The sequence below is a fragment of the Camelus dromedarius genome, chromosome 2 (assembly GCF_036321535.1).
Source record: "Camelus dromedarius isolate mCamDro1 chromosome 2, mCamDro1.pat, whole genome shotgun sequence".
Lineage (NCBI taxonomy): Eukaryota > Metazoa > Chordata > Mammalia > Artiodactyla > Camelidae > Camelus > Camelus dromedarius.
This window is the reverse complement of record NC_087437.1, coordinates 70,669,337-70,692,266: the sequence shown is the minus strand read 5'-3', so window position 1 is coordinate 70,692,266 and position 22,930 is coordinate 70,669,337. Positions and strand designations below refer to the sequence as shown.

Here is a 22,930-nt window from a genome sequence, read left to right as displayed (position 1 = left end):
CCCAAATGACTTTTGTATACGCTAAAGTTTTAGGACCACATCCTAACTTATCTGAATCAGGATTAAATTGAATTACGTAGCTGAAATTTATCTGTTAATTGCAAATCAAGATGTGCATGCTTAGCTGCTCTTATTAGTGATATTTTCCAGGGTAGCTCAAAGCACTAAAGCAAGGACACAGAACCATTTTCCCAAAGATCTTGGCTTCGAGCCGTTCCTGCCATGCCAACAGCATTCTGTTTTATCTTTAGTGAGACAGGTAGATTCACTGGGGGCTGGGAGGAGTAGAGCTGAGAGCTGTGGCACAGGCAGGACTTCTATAGAATTTCATTTATGTGACTGTACCTACCCCACGGGGTGATACAAGGATTAATTCCTATTTGGTAATTTACTGTGTGTAAAATGCCTTGAGCCCCTTGGAGGAAAGTGCTATATAAATGTAAAATAATAATTATAATAATAATAACCTCAACTATTTAACTGATCAGTGAATTAGCCAGAAGATTTAGGCTGCCAAGGGACAAGGCTGAAACCATTATAAGTAAAAACATTTTACATCATCATATCTCATAACTGTTATCACAAAAAGGGGAAACAAAGGGTGAAAATTAAGATAAATCCATGTTCTCCACTGATTTAAATGACAGAGGATCACTAGTAATGGTTCATGAAAGCCAGGAAATGCAAAGATGACAGCTGCATTGTAATTCTAACCCAGGCACACATCCTGAGGTTTTGTACATTTTGGTCTTTTCTTTGTATAAAAAATATCTCATCAGTGCAACATCTAAAATTCAGCATTATTAAAGCACTTGACTGTGCTTTCGCTAAGTTGGAATAGGTTCATAATTCACCCCTATTGGTGGGTAATGGTTTTCCTATCTGAAAAGTTTTGCTGTTATTCTATGAAGTTCCAGGTAATATTTGAATCAGTTGTTTACAATCAGCTTGAATCCTGTGTGTTTTCCTAAGAAAACTAGGGTATTTTGGAAACTAAAATATATAGGAGATAACTTTTCTTCCCAGGAAGAAAATATTTTGGTGCATAAACTCACATGAGTTCAACTGCCCTCAGTTCTTACATTTTTTGTTTTATTTATTAGATTCATGTAGAACCTTCCACTAAAAGCTCAAGGGGCTGAACCCAGAACTTTCATATACTGAACATGAATCACTTCTTAAACCACAAAAAGCAAAAGAAAAGGCTATAGAACTCTTAATGGGCAAGCTTCAGATTCTCAAAAGCAATTGTTTAGTTACTCCACTTAGTTATGCTCCGTTCAAAACACTTTCTAAATCAGGGAGAAGGGTTCATTTGTGAAGAATGGGCTTGAGAACCTTGGACAAGTTTTAATCCTAGTCGTTTTACAGCTTACACACACTGTAGTTTTGATGTGTCTGTAAAGAGGTGCTGTGCTTCCATGCAGTAAAATTTGCAGTTATTTTGAAAGGTAAAGAAAGTAAGCAAGGAGAGGAATGAGCAAGTGGCACCTTGTTCTATTTTAAATTATTAACTCCTAGCCTCAGAGATTTATATTTTTAAAAAAATCCAATACTGAGCATGTAAAAACAGGTATAGACTAAGATGAATGAATACCAGAAAAAAAGTTAATCAGTGTAACTCAAATTATCTTACAAATACTAAAATTAAACTTTACTTTGTTTATAAGGAAAAAGAAAAAGAAAAAGAAAGAAAGAAAGAAAGAAAAAGAAAAAGAAAGAAAGAAAGACACAAAAATAAAAAGTCAGAGTTTGCAGTAGATTTTCTTTGCCCAAAGTAGTAAAATTAGATATGCCTTTTGATTTATAAAAAGTCATGTGATACCTAATCCCCAATATTACAAAACATTCCAAATGTGATGTGTTTAAACACATACACACACACGTTAGAAATGTGGGTGTTCTGGTATAGCTTTCTGGCTTTAAAGGGTCTCCAGAAAGGGCAGAAGAAGACGGGTGTCTGATAAACTACTTCTGCAGGGGTCACCAGCAGAGAGCAAATTTAGTCAAGTGCTGCCAATAATCATTTCTCTTACAAATGTTTTTAAAATCTATCTTTCCTTGACGGATATTTTTTTCCTTTGGTATAGCTAATATGGTGGCCATGGCCCGGTCTTCTAGTCACTTTGGAATTTCTCCCTTGCATCACAAGCTCAGCTGTACTCATCAAAGTGGAAAAACTGACAGCACTGTCTGAAAGGCACAGCTTGGGATAATTGCTCCTTGTAGTTTCCCTGTCAATGAATATTATCATATTCTTCTCACGAATAAGGTTACTGTACTTTTTGTGTGTGTGTGGATTTCTACACACTTAGCCACTAAGCACATTACTGTTCCTTTAATGAAATGGACTAAATGTGACAGTGTGAGCTGTGGCTTAGCATTCCCAAGATTCTGTTTGAAAGCCCCTGTGTGCATATTTTTAAAAATAATCTTTGTATGTCCAGAAGAAGTATAAAACGACAACAATTTTTTTACTTGATATTATTGTTTTCTTAAGAAGGCTAACCGAGAAATATCAATGAATAGGCACAAAGCAAAGAAAAAAAAAACACTGAAGGCTAGTGAACATATTCTCTTACTGAATTTCTTTCATCTAAATATACAATGAAACCCTCTGACATGTTTTCCCATCATGTTAGGCTGAGGCACAGTTCTTGAGCTAAAAGTAGAAAACCTAAACTCTAAGTCTCCTAATGATCTACACCTTTGCAATAGTAGCTTCTCTTTACATTTTAAATGCTAGCTAATTAAGAAGGAAAAATTTCAAAGAATCACAGTCACTAACAACAGCAGCAGCAGCAACAGTAATAATGATGATATTAACATCAGCTAACGTTTACAAACTCTTATGTCCTAGGCATCACTATAATCACAGGTATTGACTCATCAAATCTTCACAACTCGACCAGATAATACCATTACTACTCCCATTTTATAGATGAGACAATAGAGGCACAGAGAGATTAAAGATGTTCCCAACATCACACAGCCAGTAAGTAGGAGTCAGGATTCAGAGGGAGCCAGGCTCTGCCACATGATGAATCTTTGGTCCAATAAGCTCAATGCTCCTTACGGCCCCTGAAGCTCTTCCCCAATTGGCCAGTGATCAGTGTTACGTTCCCTTCAGAACACTTAAACACTTCTTGTCTTAGAGCCTGTTTTGAATAACATAGTGGTTAAAAGTGCGGGATCTGGAATTCATATATAAAGGATTTACCCCATATACCAGCAGTGCTTAACTCTACCAATAGCTGTGCCTCAATTTCCTCCTATGTAAAACAGGAATAATAATACCAATTTCATGTAGTTGTTATGAGGGTTGAATGGGATAATGCACACTGGAGCTCAGTGGAGGGTCAATGTTTAATAAAGGTTAACTTCATTACTACTGATTCTAATCTGTTAATATATATGATCCCTTTCCCCAATTAGATTGTGTCTCTTTTCAGAGAAGTTATCAGTTTGAATCTGCACTGTTTTGTGTTGGGGTTTCCAATTGTTTAACATATGCTGTTGAAATCTTGGAAGTCCTAGGCATTGCTGCAATAACATGTATTAACTCATTAAATCTTATAACAATTCTACCAGGTATTACACATACTTATAAGTAATATAATATTTATACCAGTGTCTAAAATTAGTGAGTACTTACTACGCGCCAGAAACTCAGCCAAGTGCATTATGGCGTTTTCTCATGTAACTCTCCCCAATCCTCTTTCCCTCTAGGCACTTTCAAAACCTTCACTTTGCACAGGAGGAAACCGAGGCTTACTACACAGCTAAGTGTTCAAGACTGTGAACTTTTAACCACAGCCCTATACTACCTGCTAAAGAATGAACATAAGGTAGATGTTCAATAAATATTTGCTCCTGATGATGAATCGATTGAATTTTAATTATTATAAACCAAACTAGTGTGACCTACCCAATATCATTCATTCATTAGTAAACTACTAAAAAGAGATTATTGTGTGCTAGATACATGCCAAATACTGGCAATAAAAAGAAAATACTGTGGGTCTAAAATTTTCTCATCAAAGCAATTAAAGATTTAATATAATTTCACTTACCATCGTTTTCTATGTCAACTCTTATAAAAATCAAACTTCTCCCTCTCTCCCTTTCCCTCCCTGCCCACTCCTTCTTATTCCTTCTTTTAAACCCAAGTTTCCTAGTATTACATTTATACAGATTTTTGTCGATAAGAAGCTTGTATGTCAAGGCAAGGAACCATTTTAATTATATTTACTCTTCATTTTGAGGATATTTCTTTTTCATATCTGACAAAGACTTTTGAAGTGACTAAAGAAAGGCAAAGCAACCTGACTTAAAAAAAATTCTTTCATATACAATCTTTTGTCTGTAATATTCTCACAATAGCTTAGAAATTTTAAAAGAAGGTTTTAGCTGTTTTTGTTCTTTTCAAATTGGCAAAATTTGATTTTCTTCTTCACATGTTTAGATGATATTTAAAATCAACAAATAAGAAAATAAGAACATATTCAGTTTTAAAAATACACTGTTCATTGGTGCCTTGGCATTATCAACTAATAACAGCATCACTCTGAAAACTGTATTTCTGTTCCATTTTTTAAAAAAAAAAGATTTGGAAAATGCTCACAGAGAACTCACACAAAATCAACTACTATCTTATGGAGAGAAAAAGTCTAAGGGCAACGGGAGACCATAACCAGTGCTGTTAACAAACTCTCCAATCAGCTAGCAGAACTTTCACCTCCACACTAAAGGGATGGGTGGAATTTTGTCTGTGATTTTTTAGCAAACATATCTATTTAGGTGGATAATTCTAAAGTCAGTAGTCTTCAGGAATACTTCGCAGAATCATTATTTCTTATATATGACTTTAAGCTGTATTGAGTTGATAATTTCAAAAGGAGGGACTTTCAGTTAAAGAAAGCCTCCTGGAATTCTGTCATTAAATGGCTCAATTACACAGAATTGTTTAAAATGTAATGCCAGAGAAGAATATTTTATCTTTCTCTAGAATGCATAAGCATAAGAATGACCTTAGGAAGTTAGTTTAATTCATTAATTCATTAAGACACATTTATTGTGTATCTAATATGTGTTAGGCATTATAATGGACAATGAAAATACAAAGAATAATCAAATTGATCTGAAAAATAGTAGAGGGCATAAGGATGGGGCTGGTGAGAGAGAACAGAGATGAGATAATAAAGTGATTATAATCATAGCTGCCATGAGATGACCATGTATCAATGTACTAGGTGCTTTGTATGAACCACTTCATACCAACACTGCAGGACAGGTATCATAATCTTCTTACAGATGAGAAACCAAATGGTTGATTGATTATAAAGTGCTCTGTAATGACATACAACAGCAAAGTTTAGATTTTATCTTATAAATAATAAGGAAACATTTTCAAGGTGAGGAATGATATGTTTGTATTTTTATTTTAGAAAGGTAACTTTGGTGTTGCATTCATTTTTGATATAGTACCACTTTCACAGGATAAAATGTCCATCATACAAGGATATGATTCTGTTTGTTTGTTTTTTTGGTGGAACTGTGTGATTCTCTAACTGATCCAGAGTTCATCATCAACTGAGACTGGTATGAATTAAGTAACATCTGGCTTCTGGAAAAAATAGATTGGCTGTCACTATTTTTTTTTTTAAAGCCACCCTTAATGATTCCCAGTAATTAACCAACAGAATTTCATTCTGAGACATCCATGATCTGCTCCTGAAAAACTCTACAGCCTCATCTCCCACTAAATTCCATATGCCCTCAAGTCTTGCCATTCTAGTCTCCATGCCATTTCTGAAACACACCAGATTCTATCATGGCTTCCCACCCAGTTCTCTTGATGTTCCATTAGCTTAGATGGTCCTATTCTTTTTTCTTTCAGGTGAAAACTTCTTTCATTTTCCATCTATCTAAAATATCACTTCTTTTCTAAAGTTTTCCTTCTCACTCATCTTAGATTAATCTCTTTTTCTGATTTCCCTTAGCACTTTAACTATCCTTCTGTAACAGTACCTTTATTATGCTTTATATTGAAACTGTTTGTTTCTAAGTCTCTCTCCTTCTAGAATCTATTTGGTAAACTACCTGAGAGTATTGGCCTTGAATCTTTCATCCAAGTTTTATAAACAAAAAAGGAAAAGAGGCAGTGTGTTGTATATTTGGCCAAGTAATGATGTCCAAATACTGCACCGCCATAACCAATGTTCAATAACTGTTCAATGAATAAGATAGAGTCATTCATTCAATCATTCACTCACTTTTCATTCATTCAGTAGTTCTATATGCTCACAGAAGGAAATAAAGGCTGCTTTATAAAAAAGTTTTCTATTCATCTGAATAAATCAACAGGATAAGAAAGAGAAAGCTATTATAAATACTATTATTGAATCAAACAAACAGTGGGACATCTGATGAATACATACTATGTGAGAGTCAGGAAGACCTGTGATAAACTGAGATGTACCATCTCACCATCGCTACCTCTGAACAGCTTATAGATATTTATTGACAGTCTCAAGCTAATGTGTGTGTCTGTGTTACTGGCAAAAGTATATGAATTACCTATCCAGGGATACAAGTTGTTAAAATAAACAAAACAATTTCATAGCAATGCAAGGGAGAAAAGACTAACATTTACAAAACGATTTATTGTCTAGGCAAGGTAGTAGACTCCAAACATATTACCTCATTTAAATCCTAATAAAATACTAAGATGGCTAATTATTTATTCATTTTAAATAAAAATATGACTGAGTAAGAGAATCTTAATTCTCAGAGGCCACCATATTAGGAATCTGGAAAGCCAGAATTAAAAAGCTTATCAGAGACCTTGGTCTTTTCCATTTCTGTTACCTCTACTGAGAACCCAATTCTAGACCAAAGAAGTTGAATCAACATGGATTTATATTTTGATGGAAGGGTTCATGGAAGAGTGGGACTTTAACGTAGGCATCAAAAGACAGAAAATAGTAGGTAATACTTATTGAGGACTTACTACTATTCTAAACATTTTGGATGTATTCACTCATTTGATCCTTACAACAGTTTTTTGGAGGTGAGGACTATTATTTTACTGTTATCACCTTGCATTATGGAAGCTGAGCCAAAGAGAAGATATAATAAACTTTCTCACAAAGTCACAAAGCTAGTAAGTGGCTGTGTGGTCAGACTTTCCTGCCTATTGCCCACAGAATTTAACCATCATGCTATACTGTCTCATTAGCCTGTAAGGTTATTTAATGTGTTAGCTTGAATAAAGTTCCAAGCACAAGGCTGTTTCCATCACACTGGAAGTTAGGGCTCCTACATATGAATTTGGGAGGGGGACGTGAACACTCGGTCCATAACACTGCACTTCCCAAACTTTTTCATATCATGGCACACATAGAAAGGGATAATAATTTTCCTGCTTGTTGGATAAACTGGGAAGGATTTGGAGCCTTAGAGGAGGCTCTGCTGGGCTAGATATGACTAACCCTTGAAGCTCCAGTTGTTACTAGGCCTCCCTGAGGGACTCAGTAACCATCCCACATAGTTTGGCAAACTACACACTATATAAAACCACAAACTCTTCAGAACACAAGCAGCATCAGCCATTATAATCACTATCTCACAGCCTTATTTTAGATCTTTCACATTTGAGCTCATATTTTTCTGGAAAACAATGTTAAAGTGGAAAGGGGTTTCCTAAGAAGTTGTTCAATAAGCACTGGAGAAAACATGAGGGTATCTAGAAAACTATGCTAGAAGGTAGGCATAATACAAATTCCAAAGAACTCCACTTTGGAGAAAAGCAGATCAGATAGCTGACTTTTCTTGAAGAGAATATTTCTAAATATTTATAATTTTATAGTTCTTCAGGTGTCAGAATGAACGTTAAGAAAGTAAATGGAGGGAGGAGGGTATAGCTCAGTGGTAGAGTGCACACTTAACATGCGCGAGGTCCTAGGTTCAATTCCCAGTACCTCCATTAAAAAAAAAATGGCAATCACCATTTCTTCCTAAAACAGATACTTTTTTCTTTTTTTGGACAAATTCAGTACTTATTGATAGCTTATTTTCCTACAACCAAAGCTGAAGAAATTTTCCAGAAGTGGGGAAAAATATTTTTTTTCCATAATGGAATACAGCTAATATGCAACACCAGGTCCTTTTATACTCATGTGGGTCCAAAATAAACTACTTGGAAAGTTAATGTCCCTTTTCCTGAAGTGTCCTTCTTCTTCAGTCCATACTGGGACATTGGTTAAGAAGAAGGAGGCTTGTGGTAACATCCATCCTAACAAGGGTGATCACCTTGGTCACTGCACCCTGGAAATTACTTTAAAATGTCCATGTCATGGACACTGAGATGCAGGAAGAGAGTTTTGAACTTCCTGTCTCATTGTGATTTATGTTCTGGGGCCTCATTAATCTCACTCAGGGAAGGCAGACTCTTCTCTGGTGCTGATCACAGATATAGAAAACAGACATCAAGACTTCACCATGTCTCATTTCAGACTAGATTCACATAATCACAGCAACAAGTATCCCAAAAGAGAGTCATTCAAAAGCCTGTTAAATTTGATCAGACACTTCAAATGATGGTATACTGCCACCATTCCCACAGTATGACTTTGAAGTACTCAACTTTGTTTTTCCCACCATGATGTACAGGGATATTTAGATTTTAACACATGCTCATGGATTTACCTATGGTTATCTGCAATTTCTGGAGTATAAACTAAAACATTACCCATTTTCTCTCACTTAATAAAGCACATTAGAAAACACAAGTGTATGAGTATAACTTTATTATAGGGTCAATCTCATGTTTATTTAATTTTTAAAATAATAACCATACACGTATACATCAGAAGTTTATTATTAGCAACAAATTTGTTGTAACACATCTCACATGACTGAAATACACCAGTATTTCTTATTACTGGCAATAAAAATCAGTGTGTAGATTATGCATTTATTCACCCATCCAACAAACATTAATTGAGCACCCACTATGTGTCAGGGAAGTGCTAGATACAGGAGACCACAGATGAATAAACAATGTCTCTCCCACCAAATATTATAATCTATGGATGTGAGCTATCTAGCTTTGGGAACCAGGTTACAAATGGACAATAATTCACTGGGAATAGTAGACAGTACAGAAGAAGGTACTGTGAACTGATTAAAACAAATAAAAGATCTGACTACCTGTCTCATTTTGGATTCCCTCCAAAGAAGGATCTGAGACAAGGACTTAGGTGCAGATGGTAACTGGGAAGGTGACTTCAGAAGGCAGGAGTGGAGGAATGATGAGAGTGAGGCAGGGAGGAGGACTGGCAATAATAGGAATATTATTGGTCAAACAGGCTACTAGCAGTGCAATTCCAACAGGGTCTCTGAGACTTACACACATGCCTCCAGAGGGATCCATCAGAAGGAAACAGAGGCTGGAAAATTTTTTTTCAGTTCTATTCCTCCTTTGGTTGAGGGTTGGTCCCACAGGGAGTAAAGCTGCCATTCAGGTTCCCCAATCCAATATAGCTTCACTGAGCTCTCCTGGCATTGGAAAAAGTCCTGGGGCAGAATGCAGAAAAGCATTCCTGAGGCAGGAGTCTGGGCTAACACAGAACTGCTTCAGTGTGGCTGAACTTAGAGTGAGCTGAGGGATAATGACTGAGTGCCCGACACACCTGCTAGAGTAGCCTGTAAAGACTCCTGGGGGTGGGGCGTAATATACATCCAATCTGATCTAAGGGATGCTCTGGGGGAAGGTTAGACTGACATCTTTTTATGAAATTATATTCCACAGAAACTGTCTCTGACACCTGCAAGAAGTCAAACTGTGGGACAGTAAATCCTGACATGGTCCAGCTAAGAAACAGAAAAATGATGAGCTGCTAATCGGCTTACCTGATTCTCTGGCTATGAGGTCACGATTGGACTCTCAGCAGTTCTTATGAAAATCCTGACACTCGTTCACCAACTATCCTCTAGAAGTTGATATGTATCAATCTTCCTGTGTTTCAGGAGAGAAATCTTGGAACTGTTTTAGGGAACTTTTCCAAAAATGGTGGTGCATTTTGCATCATTATGTCATGACTAGGCCTACTGAAAATTTCCTGACATTCTGAATTCATGGCAATAATATCTGTGTTGTTGTAATTGGTTTGTATTTTTCTTTTTTGTTTTGTATTAAAGTAGAAGAGAAATAGGAAAAGGTTAAGGATTGCACCTAAATGTATTAAGCTTGAAGGCTTTCAACATAAATGAGAAGGTTTATAGAAAGTTATTAAGACCTTTAAGCGACTATAAACATTTCATCATTGCTGACAATATCCACTTTCGTTAACCCTATCCAAGCAGTTCCTGTGCTGCTGTGAGGCTGGACGTGAGTTTATTTTGCAATTTATCAAGCAGCGGAGGAGTTTTCCAGAGAGTTTTGGTTTGGGGGCCCGGATTATAAGATTAAATAATAGATACTTTTATGGTTACAGGAGAAGAATTTATATACCCTTCATTCTTCCATTATAATATATAAAGGAAACGACTGTATTCCTAATCCTTAGAAAATGTGGTGTGTGTAGGGGTACATTATGGTCCCTTACATGAACATAGGTAACTTCCCTTTGACAAAGAGTGGGCCAGTCTTTACAAAAGTCTGGGGAAAAAAAAAAAGCCCTAGGGGCCATTTAGGCTCTGCCAGTAAGTTCCATTTTGAGACATCAAATCCAGTTGCACAGAAACCAAATGTCAATATTTACAAAGATCTTTCCATCTTATATTCCACTTCCTTTTCTTTTTATGCCTTTTCTTCCCTTTCCTTTCCTCCCTTTTCCCTCGATCCTCTTCTTCATTCTATTCTATTTGCTCTCATTTTCCCCACACCCAGTAGTCAGTCCACAATCTGTTCATCCCGAAAGATGGACCAGAAAGGGCCTTAAACAAAGCTGTCACTTAAGACAGGGCACTGGGGAGGGCGGTGAATGATGATTAGGGCCAAGCCTGAGGACGAGAGTGCTCAGGGCTCTGAGGCTCTCAACCCGATAAGCCATTAGGCTTCCGCAGGCTTGATGGCGGTACCATGCCTCCTGATTTCAAAGCTTTCCCGGGTTGACAAGGACTTACTAATTTCAAACTTTCTAACCAATTACAATCACAAAGAACTCCGGACAATAATCAGCCAGCCAAGGGAAAGTGCCAGGTTGGAGAAGCCCTCAGCAGGTTTCACTCTGCTGCTCTGCCCCGCAACATGCAGCTGGGAGTCTGCTTAATAAGTAAGTAAAAACACATTACAAACTGCAGACATGCTCAACGGGTCCCTCTGGCTGTCTTGTTCCCAGGAGTGGGGTATGTAGGAACCCTGTCCTGCATTTAGCCCATTAATTTCTGATGGTGTTAATTAAAAACTTTTGATGCTGGTTTGAATGGAAAATAGCTCAAACAGTGTTTTCTTTATTAAAGCACCAAGTTCCAAGTCTTGGATTATTAGGTTAAGCTCTGGCATCAGTGAGACCAACGTAAGTGCTTTTTATACCATCTTCTTTGATGATGATGATGATGATGATGATGATAATAAATGAAAAGGAAGAAGAGAAACTGTTTAGATTGAAACTCCCTTATTTCAACCTGTTTTTTCTTTAAAGGACTAAATTGAAAATCTGGGTCCCTGAATGTAGAACATATGATTTAAAAAAAAAATCTTATTTCAATCCTTACAGAACATTCAAATCACCCAATGTTCCAGGACCTGAATTTTTTATATTTTAAAATGGGGAAAGCTGCTTAAAATAAGTGAATCAGCTGCTAAGTGATTTCTCTCTGTCTCTTCCCCTACTCTCTCTTTCCAAAGGCTGAAAAAATGCTTAAAATGGTGTATGCAATTGATATGTGCTGCTTAAGAAGCTTAATATAATTACTGAGGACTCAGACTTTCTATTTAAAAACAAGATAGGCAAGGGCAATAGAAACTGAGTTGTGAGTATTCATCCCTTGTGAGATGTGGGAAATGTTTCTAAGTGTTTAATCCATTGAGCAAGGTAAGGGGTGCAAAGTAGCTATTCACAGATTTCTCTGTGCTCCTGGAAACCTACGGAAACCTGGGAAATCCAGAGAGCAATGTAAGGGGATAGCGTGACAGATGCTGTGCAGGCCGTGAGCAAATACAAAGTCCATCTCTGCAACCCAACACTTTTGTAAAGTACTAAGCAAACCACTCAAACATTCTGGTTGGTTTCTAAGGCTCTTCTCCAATTTCATTTTTTAATCATTTTCCCTCTTACACCAGGGCCTGAAGCCTTGGGCATATGGTCGGAGAGGTCCCGTGAATGTCACGTCACAGGTGCCTTTTCGTGTTTTCATATACCTACTATTGTTTTCCATCTCCTAACCTGTTTAATTCACACTGTCTGTAAATATCATCAGAATCCTGGAAAGCCCACAAGACTTCCTTTTTCACCCTAAAGGTCTTCATCACTCTTGTTCTTGTTTTGATCTACAGATCTCTAAATAGGATGAAGTTCTCCACAAAGGCTACACAATTTGGCAAATCTCCTTTCCTTCCCTCCCTAACCGCAGGCTGCACTGACCTCACCTTCTTGGAAAAGTTTGCAGCATTGGCCTCCCACCCTGATGGGGCCTGACAGTGGTTCTTCAACAACAAACAAGGACAACAATGACCACAACAATAACAGAAAACACTCCCTGTAAAGCATAAAGTGAGCGAGGGGAGGGTGTAGAGCAACAGAAGTAAAACTCCAAAAGGGGACTAGGCCTGAGCAAACCACACCGTGAAACTATTTGTTCACAAAATTTATGATTTTTTTTCCCCAGAGGAAATGGATAGGTGATGTTGTCTTCAAAGAACTAGTAAATGTAAATTAACAGATATGCAGCAAATGAGTGTACTTAACAATGATTTCCAGCTGAAATGATTTTTTTTTCTAGAGCCCAAGTTTTTGTTAAACTTAATCCTTACGCTCTTCCCTCTCCAGCAGCAGAAACATCTGGTCGGTTTTAGATTCCCCTTGGATTTCCAACTTCAAAGGGAATTATAAAGAATAACAAATTCATGTACCGGCACTAAAAAAAAATTAGAGCAGCAGGAAAGAATGGTAAAATTGTCCTTATTTGACTGCTAGTGACAGCCGCCACCGGCAGAACTATGAGAAAAGACAAAGGCAAGATCACCTGTTGACAACTGGGGTTCCTGGAAGGAACTGAATCTTTGGCTACAGGCAAATAGGCACAGGGCACTTACAATCTCTGTAAGGAGATTTCTCCTTAAGTGAAAAATGAATAAATAAAAAAGTATAAAGAGTTAAAAGGTTAAAAAAAAAGTGGTTTACATGCACCTGTCACATAGTGATCATCAACAAAAGTTTGCTGAAAGGGTGACCTGGAGACAGTCTTGAGGATTCACCTAACCTCTGGGTTTTTAATTTTACTTGCAGAAAACGGTGTGAATTTTTAATCTACACAGGGCTGGATAAGTCATTCCAGAAGTAACTCAGGCTCCTAAGAATCCACTAGACCTACCATGTCCGCATAAAAGATTAGACCTTCAAGGGTTTCAAAAGCAGTCTGTTTCTTCCTTATTCTGGATTCATATCAAAGGATGGCTGGAAATCAAAGTCCTACCAGAGTGGAGGAATAGGGTCTGAATGAACTATTGATATTTGTAGTTGCGCCAAGTTGTGCTTGACATTATGTTACAGAGCTGGATTTAACTTTCTCCTCTGTCATTTTCCTAGCAAAACTGATACACATTTCTTAGAATGCAGGTCTTGATGTAATCAAAGATTAGAGACTAAGAACAGTTAAAGAAAGTACAATTTTGCTTTCTAATTGCCTCTTACAAATAGCCTTTCCTCTTTCCTGTTTTAAGTACAATGTATACGGCAACAACAATAAAAAAAAAAAAGACATGATTAACTAATCAACTTGTCTGTGGACAAAGAGAGAGAGAAAGAGTTAAGGGCTAAAATGTCTTTAAATAATTAATTATAAAAGTCTTTAAACAGCAATTGGAGGTGACAGATCCCTACACCATAAATACATTAGGTGGATTCACAGAATGCTCATCCAAATCTCAGAAAGCAAATTACTTTTGAGGAAAAAGGGTATATTAACAACACCTTACGTACATAGAGTAGGATACATCAAATAGAACCAATTCTCTATGGCACCTAGCATGGTTTGCTAATGGAGCAGTCTCCCAAACAGAAGACCATCTCCCAATGATGTTCTCTATACCACAGTCTTTGAGTCATCTCTAGTGAAGGGTGAAAAAAATGAAGACTTCTCAGCATTTCTAATCTGAAAGGACTGAGATGGCTGCAAAACCATCTCCTTGAATATCTCTGCCTTGACTGGAGTTTTCCATCCTTCCCTTACCACTCCAGGTAAAGCAGAGTTACCAAAGATAATCTCAGTAAAAGAATGGCATAATTCCCATCCTATGTTAATTATGTGTGATAGTGTATTATGTGTCTTACAAAGTTTATCTAGAAAATATGCCAACTTCTTGAAATACAGATCTAATGATATGAACAAAACATTTTTTTTTCTTTTGCAACTATGTATGTGTTTAATTCTAAAATGAAAACCCTGGCTTGATAGGGACATTTGCAAAGGATTCTCTGCCCGATCTAAGCAGAATAATACAACCATGACCTTAAACTAAACTAGAGGGAAGGAGGTAGAGGATATGGAATACTACTTTATTCCAAGAAATGTTTTACAGCAAATATAACAATGATTGAACAAACACCAGGCCCAAAGGCCAAGCATAAGAAAATGTCACACATATACCAAGAAACAAACACTATCATTAATAATAATTGTTGTAATTATAGCTAATAATAATTATTATAGCTATGATGAGACAATGATGGTTCGCTTGGGCATAACGCATAATACTTAAGCTAGAAAGAACTACAGGTAAACTTACTCTTCCCTTTAAAAGTCAGTTTATATTCTAGATTTACATGATATGAGCTACATAATCCAACACTACATGTAAGAAAAGGATGCTGGAAAAAGTGAAGACTTATGCCTTTATTTCAGTTGTCGTGTTGTCAATATCCATCTTAAAATAATGATGAAAAGGTTAGCTATTTTAAAATATGGGTATAATGGGTTATGGTAAAATATCCTCTCCAGCTTTAAAATCGCATAGCGGCTAGTTCCTACCTATTTTTCCTTGGAATGCCTGCTTCAACGCCAAGCTGTCAGATACACTCCTGACCTTTTGAGGACATTTTAATGACAGTAGTGCCAGGCCAGGATAAAGGAGAAACAGAAAGGATCAGAAGACTGAGGGGAAAAAGAAACGAGACGGAAAGAAAAAAGTTTGTACTGTTTACACCACTCAGTCTGGCCATCTTTACAGATGCTTTCTGTTTGCTTGGGATAGTTTATTGCTTATGTTATTCCTTTTCTTTCTTTTTTTTCCCATGTGCTTTCCTCTACCAACTTTGTTTGAAAATATTTTGTATGTGTCCACACTGTAAACCCTCATATTCTCTTCAAGATTTAGTGCAGTGGAGAAGCTCTTTTTTCTACTTCCCCAAGGGTTAGGCACATCAATATTCTAGCTACTCATTTTCGAGGCCAATGGAAAATGTGCTCCTAAGATTAAATAGACCTCAGTAACACATAAATCCAGTTTATACTGATGCAAGATGTTACAGTTACTCGCATCCTGAATCTCTGATGAGTGGATTACACCTGTTGGAACAGCCGCTGACCTGCAAGTCAGAGATAGCGAGGCAGGACAAGACCCTCATGACAGGCTCTCTGTGAAGAGCCTGTTTGCATGGAGAGTTCCTCCTTGTGGCTCTGGGTGGAAAGGAACTAGTCTAGCCATGGAAAGCTGGTCTATAGAGGGTTCTTTAAATATTCTCTGGATAAACTGGAATAATACACACATGCACACAGGCAGTGAGTGCCCTTTGTTCTGAATGTACCGTCTCCCTCCCCCACTTCCCCAAACATAGTACTTGTTTAAAAAAAATTATTCAGTCTATTAATGTATAATTTCTCCTTTTTCATACTTCCTAAGTGCTGCCTTAGGAAGAAACCTGTTTCTGTCAAGAAATCTTAAAAAACTACATACTTTTAACTCTAGTGCTACATTTGGTTTAAGTAGGTTCACCATATTTATCCAGGACAGGATGGCTGCAGGCACACTGGCTGGACTTCTAAGTAGTCAGAGGGCTATGTTTGCCTTTCACCTCAAATACAGGAATTCTATTATGACACAGCACATATCCAACATTGAGTATAATTAACATTGCATCAATCTGGCATGCAAAGTATTATTCTAAGTTTGAGTCAAGCGAAAAAAAAAAAAAAAAAAAAAGATCATCCAAGAAACCTAGCCAAATACGTAAAATGTCTCACTAGTCAACCAAATTGCCCTTTGGCTTACAGATGTGCCTAAGAATATTATGAAACACACTGATAAGATTTTATGATCAAATTGTTACATTTTAGAAAATATGATGACAGTATACTCAGAAGAAAAATACTCCTACATACAATGATTAGAACTATTTATCTGAATATTTTTAACACTCATGTGTAAAAGGTCCTGATGGACCTAAAATATTGATGGACTAAATGCTATGATGACTGGGGTCCGCTCCCAAAAACATGGCGGTAGCACAGGAAAACGGCAGGCCATGAGTTAATCCCTGTGCAGGCTGGGTGATGATATATGTGGGAGTTCACTGTAGTAATCTGCCTTACATTCATGTACTTTAAATTTTTCATAATAAAAAATTTAAAAATTTATACTGATTTGAACCTTCATTTGTTGACTCATTATTTATTGACTGATTCATTTACTTTTTATATGCAAGATACTATGGACCAAAAAGTGAAAAAAAAAACCCAAAAAACAAAAAAAATATTTTTCTTAGACATTTAGGTTAAGTAAGCTATTCCTCTTCAGAAATAGTATATATTGACTTAAAATGATATTTATAAGGACTATGTAATTACATGCAGAATACTTAGGTTAACTTTTGAAAGCAGGACATGAAATTATGTGGAATGTATGATTACACCATGTTTTAAAAAATATGTCCTCAGGGGAAAATGAGAGTAAGGAAATATATCAAATGGTTATTAATGATTGGATTTAAATTATAGAAATAATTACTTTAATTTTTCTTCATTTTATTCCAATGTGTTTTTCCAAATTATTTTTAATAAGCATGTATCATTTTAAAATGAAAATAAATATTTATTCATTAGTGGATCAGATGTGCTTTCCTTTCCCAAGGAGCTTTTCATTTACTAAAACAGAGAAACTACAAATACACAGCATTGCCCTGATAGTTTAAATCTTCACACCTAGAAGTGAAAAACACCCACAGGAAAAGAAACGTCAATACAGATTTTATCTGATCATAGAAACATAAAGAGCTTTCTGTGTGTTGGATAGAAATAGGGGAGGAACTGGCTTCTTTGCAAGCCAAGAAAGAGTGTGAAATTCAGGCCATTTTGTGATGAGATCATTTTGCAATGAATGCAAAAGGAGTGACAAATGAAAGTTACCACATGAGCCTGTCCCTCAAACTCTTTACACACACCGATATGAGTTTCTTTTCGGGCAGCATAATAAGTAAAGTGTGGGAGTGGGAGTGGGAAGGGTGGGGAGTTACAATCATAAAGGCTTGTGTCCTTCACTGGCGAGATGGATATGTTCAGAGAGACAGATAGATGTGCAGCAGAATTGGAAACAAAAATACAGTGGCAACTATGGATTATGTGCAATGGATATGGAAAGTCTCTGTTAAAAAGCTCTCTTTGTCACTTCTAAGAGATTATTTTCCTCATTTTATGCATATTCATATAAAGTGAAGCCAAGAGTGTAACTTTCAAAGGTTTGGATGAATATGATGTTCGTGACTAAACAGGCCTGGCTGGAGCCAGGCAGGGTATAGTCAGATGCCAGGCAAGTCACCCCTTCACTCCTCCCTCTCTGGTATATTTGCTGGTGCATTTCTATGCAGGCCAATCTCTAGCTAACTCACTTCTTTCAGGCTCTGTCTGACTTGATGATGCTCTACCAATATACCCTCAGTCCTGACCTGCACTCTCCTCCCAGCCACCTAAATCTCAAGAATTGTAGAAACTTTGAATATTGAAACTTTACAAATTCTCACTAAAAAGACACATCAACCTCAAAGTTTCAAACCTACGCTCACTTGCAGCCCTGGTGTTGGTCCTCTTACTTAACTGGTAATGGGCGGGGGTTGGTTTGTTTACATCGCCTTTGTTTGTGGGTATACAAAAGAGCAATCGTCTGATTTTAAGATTGATCTAAATGAAGCAAATGCATTTCAAATTTGCAGCATATCATCGAATAATAACAGCTAATTCAAAGCATCACAAAATATGTTTGCAGGGTTTTGTTTGCATAACACCAAAGCATCCAATGTTCTACATGGGAAACATCCTCTCTGTCCACTCAGGTGTCTCCTTTGGAAATACATATGTCTCTGGAGAGTCTACTAAGCAAGTCTTTTGAATATTTTCACCCCAGCAAAATCACTGTACAGCAAAAGTTGAAATCTATGATAATAGGTTCTTGAGATCATGTTTCTGATCATTCTAAATGATGGTATTTCAAATGAACAAAGAAGATATGCAATAGGTACCCTTGACCAATGTCAAAAATACATTTGGTTCAAATTTAGGACTTGAGGTGGTAGACTCACCACAGTGTTAGATCTAATTCTTTCCAAGGTTGGGAGAAATGTACTTGACTTCTTTGCACCTTAATATTTTGGACTGTCATTTAGAGAAGATAAAAGTTTCTTACCGGACAGCAATGTCGTGAAGAATATCCAGTTAGTGATGGTGAAACATTCTGAAATGAAAAGAGTACCATCAATGTTAGGCATTTAACAAATGTCTGACAACATGGCAGTCGTAGAAAATAACGCACTTACTTCTCACTCGGGGCACTGACTTACTGATACTATATAAAAAGTAAAGGACGCTCCCTTTTGAGAATGAAAATACAGCTGTGCCCTGAGAAAGCGCTTCTGTAGCTGCCTGTGTGTTTAACTTTAAAGCTCTAACCAGTTGCAACCAGTTGTAAATGACTTGCTGCCTATTTCTGCAATTCACTGTAACTTGTGTTGAGAAAGTTATGTTTTATGGTTAATTATCCATGGTCTGTTTAAAAAAATAAATCAAACCATTGTGAACCACCAGGATTTGCAGCTCCATTTGAACTTTACTGTACTTTTGATTAAACATTTTGTAAATAAAAACAAACTGGTTTCTCCTTGTTTGGGGTTGTTTGTTACTTGTGTTCTGGGAATAAATATTGTGGCAATGGCGGTAGAACAAGCTATGGATTATTTACCCCTGGTTTCAAGAGTTGTGAGTTACTGGCCTCATCCTCTTTCATGAGTATAAATAAATGTATAGCATTATATTCCAAGTCCTGTAAGGCAACTGGAACGAGTGAACTGAAACCTTTTAAAACCAAAACCTTTTATGCTAAGTCACAGAGCAACAAAACAAACCCCAAATTAACATTTAAAAAGCTTCTACTGTGGAGCAACAAAATCCCCAAATATTATATAATCTGCATTTTAAAAACTGCTTCCCTAACAAGCAGCAGTCTATCAATAATTCCACATGCATGTCTTTTCACTGTTTTTATAATGGAGACGCCATAGGTGGTTTTACGAGAGATCACCTCCCACCCTCAATATCACCACCAGAATGAAGCTCTGAAAATAATTATTAATCATAATAACTTAAGCCAAAATTGATTTAGGAATATCAGGAATTATTGGAGCTAAAAGTAATGAAACACTATATAAAAGAAGAATTCTATATAAAAGTTGTCTCTTGTCATCATCCTACGACCTATATAAACAAAAGAAGTCTAAAAAATAATTGCCCTGGGAAAATGAGAAAAGCCAAGATTCAAAGGACCCTGTGGCAGGGTGCAGCAGGAGTATATTTGAAACCCAGAATCATTTGTACCGAACATATTTGCATATGAAACTTAACGAGGATCACCAAAGTACCTTGCCCAAAATTATGTTTTTAAAATGAACCAATGGTCTGTGCAGTACTGACCATTAAAAAGGACCTCTAGGAAAGATATAAAATTGCTCTCTGCAATTTGTCACTTTTAGAAAGACAGAGACAGGACAGAAAGGGCTTCTTATACAATGGAATGATCTGTCCATTGCTGAAGCTTGAAGAGCACTGTGTAGGATTTCATCTTACCCCTTTACTACTTGCATGGCTTACTGCTTACCTGCAGAAGCACTGCGAGGAACAGCACTGCAGCTCACCAAAACACAGTAAAATATTCATGAAGCAGCTACTATGTGCCAGGCACAACTAGAGTGATTCTTCTCAAAAAGGTAACTTGGTGACTGAGGTTCTTGTTGCAACATTAAAAAATATCTTTTACTGCTGCCAACAGCAACGAGAAGCCAGGTTTAAAGAGTTGTGAAGGACTTCTGAAAAATTAGAAAATTAAAAAAACTTGCCCTAGCTTCTTGCATGCCCTTGGAAATAGAAAGTTTAGGCCTGCCAGCCCTGCCAGCCCTGCCTAAGCCTGGTTCCTACACTGCAGAAGAAAAGCTAGAAGTAGCCTACATGTTCCCAGGGCCGTGGCTACAAATGAAAATGAGGGCGGAATAGAATCAGTTGGCATTCACTGGCTTTGAAAGTTCTGCCCTGAGCATGGTTCAGAGAGTGCAAAAACCCACCGAGATCGAATTGGAAGCTACTCTAATAAACTGAGGCAGGGAAAAAAAATCCAAAGATGTTTTACTCAAAGACATCTTCCTCTACTTCTTTTATAACCAGATGGCTCCAACTATTTTTGACAATCAAGAAAATGCTCCTCTATAAAGTTCTAAGTTTTCTTTTAAACCCAGGCAAACCCATTTGAAAATCAGAGCATTCTAAATGACTCCCTGTATACACCAAAAATAAGTGCTTAGTTAAGATGATTAATCATGTTAAAATTACATTAGAAAGAAACATTTTACATGGTGCAGAATTCATTTTGATAACCAGGTACACACATACAAAACTGCCTATTGGAATCCACACTCAGCTCTGTAACTCGTGAAGAGGGACACAGAAGAATATATGTGTGAATATGATTCCCTGCTTGAAGATGAATATTTTGACCAATTTTCATTATTTTTCCACAAGCAAATCTATCTGAGCTATAGATTCTTTCAAGGAAGAAAAAAGCTAAAAGGAAATGTATTTATAAAATACTTAAAAACATACGCTAGCTTGGTCATTATTCATATTAAGACAACAAAAGCTGTTCCCATGTCATCATACATACAGAGATATGATAACCCCAGTGACCTTGATCATTCAGTTGTTACAACAGAGAGCCACATATTCAGGCAATGAAATATGAAAAACCAGACAAAACTCTCCAAGCTTTGATTTTTATCTTTATGCAACAGACTTTTCCATACTAAAGGAATCCCAAATTCAATAGCTAACATATAAGAGAAAGTTAAACAAACTAGGAAATAGCCTGAATCTTTTTTAAAAAGTAAAGCAAAACTCACCGCCTACCTTCAGTAAAACCACATAAACCAATTTCGTATGGCCTTTCCAACTGACCCAAAGGAACGACATGACCCCAAATACACAGAGCTGAGGTGCCTCAGTGGCTCCTGCTCAGACCCACCCCCTCCCGCCCACTTTCACCTTCTCCGATGGCGCTAAGAAGGCTGGGAGCTGCTGCCGCGCTGCGCCTCTCACACCTGACCTTACTTTCTTCTGGCAGAAACCTCACGATGCCTAGTGCTGCGCTCCCCAGCATTTTGTAGCCATTTTACAGCCATCTGATAGGAACTAAAATAGGAAGGACAAAACAAACCCCCAAAGCCCCCAACCCCCCCTCATCAGACAACCCCTCTCGGTTCCCGGAAGACATCAGTCAGTTAAGTGAAACAAGGTATTATAACAGGGAAGGAAGACCGACAAACCTCATATAAGCCTCACTGTGTCCCATTTAAGCTGGGAACGAAGTTACTCCAATGAAAAGTAGTGAGTGTGGGAAAGGAGTGGAGAGTTACAAAGAGAGAACGAGAGACAAAAACAAAACGAAACTTTCATTATACATTTGAGACTTCAAGACAGTACAATGAATTCAAAGGTGTTCCAAGGAATAGTGCGACAGAAAGTTTGAAATGAGAATTCCAGAAACTACAGGTTCTTAAATGGAACTGTTGTTCAGGGGACAAATTCTATAGGGAGTTTGAATTAAGTGTCTGCTGTAGCATCTAGATGTTTTTCTCTTTCATTAAGACTTTGGGGTTTGAATGTACTTTGTCATGAGAAAAACACAGTAGAGCTTTATACAGCCCCCAAAGTAAAAAGTAAGAGAAAGACAGAGTTTATATAACCAGCTTTTTACATAAATATTACATCAGGATACATTTCAAATGAAAACACACACATACACACACACAGCTGTCTTCCTTATCCTTTCTATTTTAAAATGCATTTCATACTTTAAATGTTGTTGATTTTTCACAAAATAAGTAAAAACCAAGTCAGCGTTAAACGCCTCAGAATAATTTTAGTCTTATATTACCTGGAAAATTTACCACATCATGGAGGGTCACCAAATCCTGTTTTAAAGCCGGTTAAGGCACTGACAATTATGGGATGTTTTGCCGCAGCCCAGGGCAACTAGAAATGGTCATGGATGTTAGCTGACTCCCTTCTCAACAGTCTGAGAAAAGGGAAAAAAAAACTGTAAGTTTTCCCCATCTGTTATTTCCTTTTTTTTTTCTTTTTGGCTGTGGAAAGTAAAATTATGCAAGAGCTTTTGAATGTAAAGGCTGTGTGTGCTTTTTCCCTTTTTGTCTCTGTGTACCGGTTATGCGATGTTGCG

The 22,930-nt window shown here is 37.1% G+C and overlaps 1 protein-coding gene across 18 annotated transcripts in view; it reads right to left on the bottom strand.

Annotated features, from left to right (window-relative positions):
* The window catches only part of ZBTB20 (zinc finger and BTB domain containing 20), a 758,440-nt gene that overhangs the window by 326,952 nt on the left and 408,558 nt on the right, over positions 1 to 22,930 (bottom strand). For all 18 annotated transcript variants that reach the window (XM_064495051.1, XM_064495110.1, XM_031451736.2 and 15 more), the window contains one exon: positions 18,839 to 18,886. The gene's annotated coding sequence lies outside the window, so the exon portion shown is untranslated. The remainder of the gene's footprint in view (positions 1 to 18,838; positions 18,887 to 22,930) is intronic.